Source organism: Rhamphochromis sp. 'chilingali' (assembly GCF_963969265.1).
Source record: "Rhamphochromis sp. 'chilingali' genome assembly, chromosome: 2".
NCBI lineage: Eukaryota > Metazoa > Chordata > Actinopteri > Cichliformes > Cichlidae > Rhamphochromis > Rhamphochromis sp. 'chilingali'.
Genome location: NC_137930.1, coordinates 1,526,626 through 1,533,535, shown reverse-complemented (window position 1 = coordinate 1,533,535; position 6,910 = coordinate 1,526,626). Strand labels below are relative to the sequence as shown.

The 6,910-nt window shown below is 41.4% G+C and overlaps 1 long non-coding RNA gene across 1 annotated transcript; it reads right to left on the bottom strand.

The window, feature by feature from the left end:
- Window positions 1-355: 355 nt before the first annotated feature.
- Window positions 356-1,886, bottom strand: LOC308393178. The gene is made up of 4 exons (XR_013970939.1): window positions 1,699-1,886; window positions 1,540-1,608; window positions 1,381-1,443; window positions 356-1,266 (listed from the first exon to the last, which is right to left on the bottom strand). It is a non-coding gene; the product is annotated as an uncharacterized lncRNA (long non-coding RNA).
- Between the last annotated feature and the right edge of the window lie 5,024 nt (window positions 1,887-6,910).

Genomic DNA, 6,910 nt, shown 5'->3' with positions numbered 1-6,910 from the left:
AAACTCTAATTCATCATCACCGATAGATTCATCATTACTCTGCATAACTTGTGCAATTTGATCGAGAAACAGCTCCGGATCATACCGATCATCAGCGTTTAAAACAGCCTGAACATCTGAAGCCAGCGAGGGGCCACGCAGGACCACGTTTAGAACACTGCCCTGTTGGGATCCCGCCACAGCTCTGTCTATCACATTGGCTAAGCACTCGCGCACTCGCGCCGGCACTTGTTCTGGATGATCGAGACTTATACCCCTAAAATCAAGGCGTTCACGCAATTCGCGAGCATTAAAATTAGGTATCTCTCTAATGTGTGACTGAGAGCGGCTGCCGGATCCAGACTGCACAACGGGCTCAATAACAACTGCAGTAGCTGCAGCAGAGGTGACCCGGCTAGATTGTGCATCAGACGCAAAATCACCAGCAGCACAAGCTATATGGTTAGCATCAGTAACAGCAACGGCCCGAGCAACACCTGCTGTACTATCACTATTATTAGCAACAATAGCCCCATCAGCAATAGCAGACGTAGGAACAGTCTGACAAGGATGTGTATCGGATGAGGCTGATGCAGGCACCCTATTAAGTCTAGCTATAATATCGTCTAATTTTTTATCTGTTTCTTCAGCCCACTGCATAAAAGTCTCTAAGTCAAAACATCTAACAGGAGTGGAGGTTCCGTTATTATGTTTAAATAATTTATTTGGAGGGTCCATGGTCTGGATTTTAAAAGTCAGGGACTTGAAATTTTGCTGCAGATGTTGTCTAATGTACTACACACTTTGTTTATGAGTTTGGTAAACTGTTGCCTTTGTACCTGTGCTTCTTGGTGGTATTGATTGAGTCTAGCTTCAATCAAACATAATTTATCAGCTATTGAGGCTATATGACTCTGTTCAGCAGGCTGAGCGTCTGGAAGCTTTATGTAAGCATCATACGCCGCTGATATTTGAGAGTCTGTTATGCCGCCTTCTTCGAAATCTATGTGTGAATCAACGCTATTTCTGACACATTCTGGGGTGGTGGGTATATGAACTAGATCAAAATCTGATATACTGTACTCAAAAACATCAGAGAAATCGCGATGTAGCCACTCACTCGGAGGTGTTGCAGGTTCGCTGATGAAGATCGGTTCTGACTCTCCACTGTTGCACAAAGCTCCAGGTTTTTGTTGTTCTGGGAGGTCGATACTGCTTAAACATTCCAAAAACGTCTGGAATCGTACGGTGTCCTGATCATTATGAGGAGGGGTGCTGTTCTGCAGTCTGTGAAGATAGATAGACATGTGTTAAAACATTTTATACATGTACCCATTTCAAACTGAATAACCGTGTCTCCCTCTCTCTCTTTTTATCTAATTTATATATGCCTATGCTTACCTTGTAGTGTGCGTTATTCGGGATGGTCCTGCTCCTCCACACACACGGTTCTCTGGCGTGGCTCTGTAGGTGTAAAACGGTCAGTTTAGAACATTTGTAATTGTTTAAACCCCTTTAAAAAAAAAAAATACACAACTATACATCGCGTTGTATACACACCTGATGTAAGGTAGGGCTCTGTGGTCGCGGGGTCTGAATGTTTTCCTGCTCAGTTTGTTAACCCTGGAACTAATCAAACAAAAACGTTATTACATAATTTAAAACAATCGCTAGTTTAAAACATACATACGTTTAAAAATCCAGTAATGCTGTACACACCTTGTGCCTGTTAGAGAACTAGTTCCAGCTGTAAAAGCGCCCGTTTCTGAAGAAAAGGGTCCTGGGCCGTTCTCCCGAACTCCTAAAAATTAAGCTTTTGTTTTAGGAAAAAAAATAGTTTGAATATCCTATAATATGTTAACATAACACTTTTTAAAAATCCAATAATAGGTTTTGTTTTACTTACCGTTTACGAAGAACGATGTTAGTGTTGATGATCGCAAAGAAAATGGTGTGCTCTGCAGCGAATCTTGAGGCGTAAATGGGTCTGAGCCTGTTTTTTATATAGGGTGGTGTTTCCAAAAAGAAAAGGTATGTCGCCAATCAATTTAAATGAGACCCTTCAGGGCTTTTGTCTTCTCAAGGAATTACAAAGGAACCGATACTTCAGACAATAGGCGGGGTCGCCACCCGACTGGTACACCTGCCCCATTTACCTTGTCGAGGAATTACAAAAAGAGCCAATACCGGCCACTTTAAACAATAGGCTGGGCCCTTGTTCGCATGGTACTCTCAACTAGTGATACCCACGGTGGGCTTTTACAATCCTGAACAAATTCAAACAATTAGCCAGCTGTTGAAAAGTTGGAGCGGGTCTGGGCGACTGGTTTTAGAAGTATCACTGTAGCGTTTATTTTCTAAAGGGCTGAATGTTATTTGTGACTATCTGTTGTGTTAAAAACTACTCTGAAACCATGAAACCCCTTACAGAAGAAATGGCCCGTTTGATCCGTTTTTAAATAAATAAAATGCTTGCATCGGTGCAAGGTGTTGACGCCGGAATCACAAAATGAGTGTATTTAAAAGACGATTAGTTTGAAAAGAGCGATACTGGCTGCTTATAGCATTTATTTTCTAAAGGACTGAATGCTATTTGTGACATTTACTGTGTTAAAAACTAGCTGGCTGGCTTTGTCTCACTCTTAGTTCAACATTCCGAAATCCCGATTTTTAAATAAAATGATCGCATCAACCCTGGAAAGAAACCCCAGTAGATGTGTAAAAACTAGTTAAATTAAAACTAGGGGTTTGATTAAATGAAACGCTTGTGAACATGCTGACATCACCCATTCAGAAGAAATTCCCATTTGTGCCATTTATAAAATAAAATGCATGCCTCACTGCAAGCTGAGACATTGTCAGATTTAGAAAATTAGTGTGATTAAAACACTATTACCAACACTTTTGACTAGAGCACACCCTCTTTGTTAAGGCGCACTGTGAACCAAAACAGCTTCCACTCCGCCAAGAATGAAACAAGAAACAAAGAATTGCTTTTAAGAACACATGCATAACTGAATGTTGCGATACACCTAAGTGATAAAAATAGTTTAATTAAAAACCCTATGGTTTGATTAAATTAAAACCCCGTTAAAAACACATAAACTCATATAACCCCTCTGATCCCCTGTGGTATTCCAACACCTGAACGCGCATGCGCACACACACACGAAACTGGTCAAATCGGTTTGGTTGGCCGCCATCTTGGACTAGTGCCATCGTATTACTACTGGCCTCAAGCGCTGTAAAATACATTGACCGCGCCTTCTTTCCCTCCGTCTCCATGGTGACTCGCTTAATCTGTGCTCCACTAATCAGGGCTTTATGTATCCTCGTGCGCGCTTAACTTGGGGTTAAAGCAACTCCGCGTTGACTGAACTAATTGTTATCAGCCTTTCTGGAACCGAATATTCCGAGTTGGACAGTTCTGGGTACCATTGTACATGTACCATTACACTCAGAGGATCAATATGGAATAAAACATATGCAAAATTTGTAGGAAGTACATGACTGATAACTGTTCTGTCCTGAGCGTTTGTTTCCAGAGCACCCACTTGACCACACCAACAGTTTCTCGCCACCGAGGCGGGGTACTTGCAAAAAGAATAAAATAAAAATCTGAGTTTAACAAAACATTTTAAATGTAAATATCAAGCTTACCTTTCTTTTTCCATGAAATGTGCTTGTGGGCACGCCAGCCATTTTGAAAAGGTGGGCAAAACAATTGGCAAGGCCACACCCCCACACATGTGATATAATTTTAAAGGTACTGTTGCCCTCTCTAAGAAACATCAGGAATTAGAGGAGTGGCAAGTAGAGTATGCGAGCTACAAGCAAAAACTAAAATGTGTACTACAGTGTGCAAAAATGAAATACTGGGTCATCAGGGGGTCATGAGGGACATTTATAAAACTAAAAGTCCCACTAACCTTAAAGTGCACTTGAAAAGCTCACACAAGAAGGCTAACCTAGCTTACCTAGAAGACCTCATCAGGGGGAGCACACTCCCCCTCCTTGAAGAGCTCACCCACTCAACCCGCATCCCCAGAAAACAGCTAACCCCAGATAAGGCAGCGTGATGCATCCCGAGACAACAGGACTGGGACATCTAAATAAAGGTGTGAAACAATCGCCTTCAAAAGGTTATCAATTCACTTCAACCAAAATTAGGACCACACGGTGCGGCAAGAGTTAATAGTTATTAGTCTCAACACCCAAGGATAACCAGAAGAGCATGACTGATATGATGGAACTGGGATTTTGTTACACTTAATTTTTGCAAAACACAAACAAAACTAAATTGAAACTAAGGATTTTCAGAAAATAAAAACTAGACTAAACTAGCAAAGAATTGGTAAAAACTGATTAAAACTGATGAAAATTGCAAAACTATTACAACCCTGGTCCAGACTAAGATGGTGTTGGACATCTTCAGGGCAGAAAAGGGTTGGTGTGACCAAGGTGTGGTTTGGCTTGTTGTATGTACATTTCAAAATGTTACAGCTCTGGATGGACCAGTTACCAGGGCATGGAAGGATGGCAGACTTTATTACATGAGGAGAAGGGACATTTTCGGGATCGAAGATCCTCAAGGATGACAAGGCTGGAGCAACGGTACTCGAGAGAAGAATTTCTGATACTTTCTGAGATATGATGTCACCAACCTTCTCTTTTAATTGTCTAGCTCCAATGACTTGACACATGGGAGTGTGTCAAAAAGGGGGAGTTGAGTCCGAACATCAAACAATGGTTTTATGAACATCTTATGAGTTTATTTCTGTGTTTAATAATTTAGCTATGGTAAAACTTAAGCTTATAATGTGTTAGACTTAGAAAGGGTTCACTAATTTTTGATTTCTTTTACACACACATAGATTATGATTAGAATAGGTCCTGAACATAATATTTTAAACCAAATTTGAATCATTAGAAGAACAATGGATAACAATATTAGATTATCAAGGCTAGGGAGAGAGGTGTTTTGGTTTTCTGTCTCTTGCAGAGAAAGGAACAGACACCAGACGGGGACACGGAGATGTGAGGACCCTTCACAGCAGAGACAGATGTAGGGACAGCCGAGACAGCAACTGGGGTCAAGTGTCATGACGTTTGGGCTCCTGGAGAAGATGGATCCCACAAACACAGCAATAACCATGAAGGGGTTGGCGAAAACCAGGAACACCAGACACGCCGGTGACCCCAAAATACACAGATCCTTGTTTGAAATCGGGGCAGAATAATCCCCAGAACTGTGCAATGACTAAAGGGTGGTCTAACCCCGGAGGTCGAAGAAAGAAGCTGAGAATCACCCAACTGGAAGACACTGGTAGCTGCAGCAATAAAAATAAAGGTTAAAAGCTCCTTAGACAGAGGTTCTAGTCTAAGTACATTTGAAAGGTATAAGGTGGCATTAAAATGGGAGTGGAAAACTGGAGCACCAAAATAAAGCTGTGGGAGAATTGGGGAGTGATGGGAGAGTCATCTGTAACTGCTGTTATGGTTGTAAATCTAACTTTGCTTGCATCTGAACTGCGTGAACACAGAGGTCATCCCACATATGGTCCACCCGTTAAAGGGGGACAGAGGGCCTCAGGATCAAGAAAACTTGGACCTTGCGACCCTGGAGTGCATGTTGTAAGTGATCTCTTTCAGAGATCAAAAGGGGGAATTATTAGATTATTCTGTTATTATATGTTACCTTATATATGTAATCAAAGTAGTTGAATTAGAATACTGCTGTAGATCACATTATACCCTTTAATATAGAGTGTGTGAGCTGTATGTAGTTTAGTTCTCATTATACTTTTGAGTTAACAGAACATATTCACATATTAGTTCATTAGATAAATGTGCATCACTCTGTATCCTTGATCTGCTGGGAATGTGTTACACTGTTTTCTTGACATGCTTAATTGTTGAATCATGAAGAGAAGGTTGTAAGCAGGAGACTCTGTGTCTAAGACAGGGGAGATAGATAGACCACATTCCACACCCCCACCTTACAGAAAGCAGAGAAACAACTGCCGAGGTCATAACTTAGGCGCTGTAACAGAGAAAAAATGTGATGTTTTGGCTTTTACGACTAGCTGGGGGCCAATAGAGACTATAAAAAGCTGAGCAACCCGTCACCATTTTGAGACATGTGCCTGACCCTCTGGTAGCATCTCTCCCGTCCGGACGTTGTAATGCTCTGACTGTTGAATTGTATGGAAATAAATGATTGTTGATTGAGCATTGATACACCGAGTATTGTCCCTCCTTCAGCCCAAAGATTCAAAGAATTGGGAGATTTCAACAGTTCATTACATATTATTTGTATTGCACTTCGGTTTTTTGCAAACGGGAGCTTTCTGTATAATATTGGTGACGCTGAGCACGTTTCCAAGGCTACCGTCTGTCGGGCAGTCAGGAATGTTACAGTTGCACTGAAACGTCTCCTGTACTCGTTTGTGGTGTTCCCCGGTCATAGACCCACAAGATTTATCAAAGAGGGATGCCACAAAATTGCAGGTATCAGGATGAACGAAACTTAATTCATGATGTGGTGATACTTGAACTACTACTTAAATTTTACATTTATTCTCACGGTTCCCAGGCGTGATTGGCTGTATAGATGGCACTCACATTCCAATCATTGCTCCTTCAGTAAATGAAGGAGACTATGTGAACAGGAAGTCTTTCCACAGCATTAATGTGCAGGTACATAGTTCCCTGTAGCATTTCAAACTAACAAATTATTTCATTATAGTAATGGATGCTAATTTGTGTTCTCTGCACTGTGAAGATCATATGTGATGCTGCCAACATTATCACAAATGTGGAAGCCAACTGCTCAGCCTCTGTGAGTGGTGGTGGTGGACGACCCCCACCTGTTTTTCAGGCCTCCGCTTTTTTTCTGTTGGCTATAACGGGTCACATTTGAGCATACAGA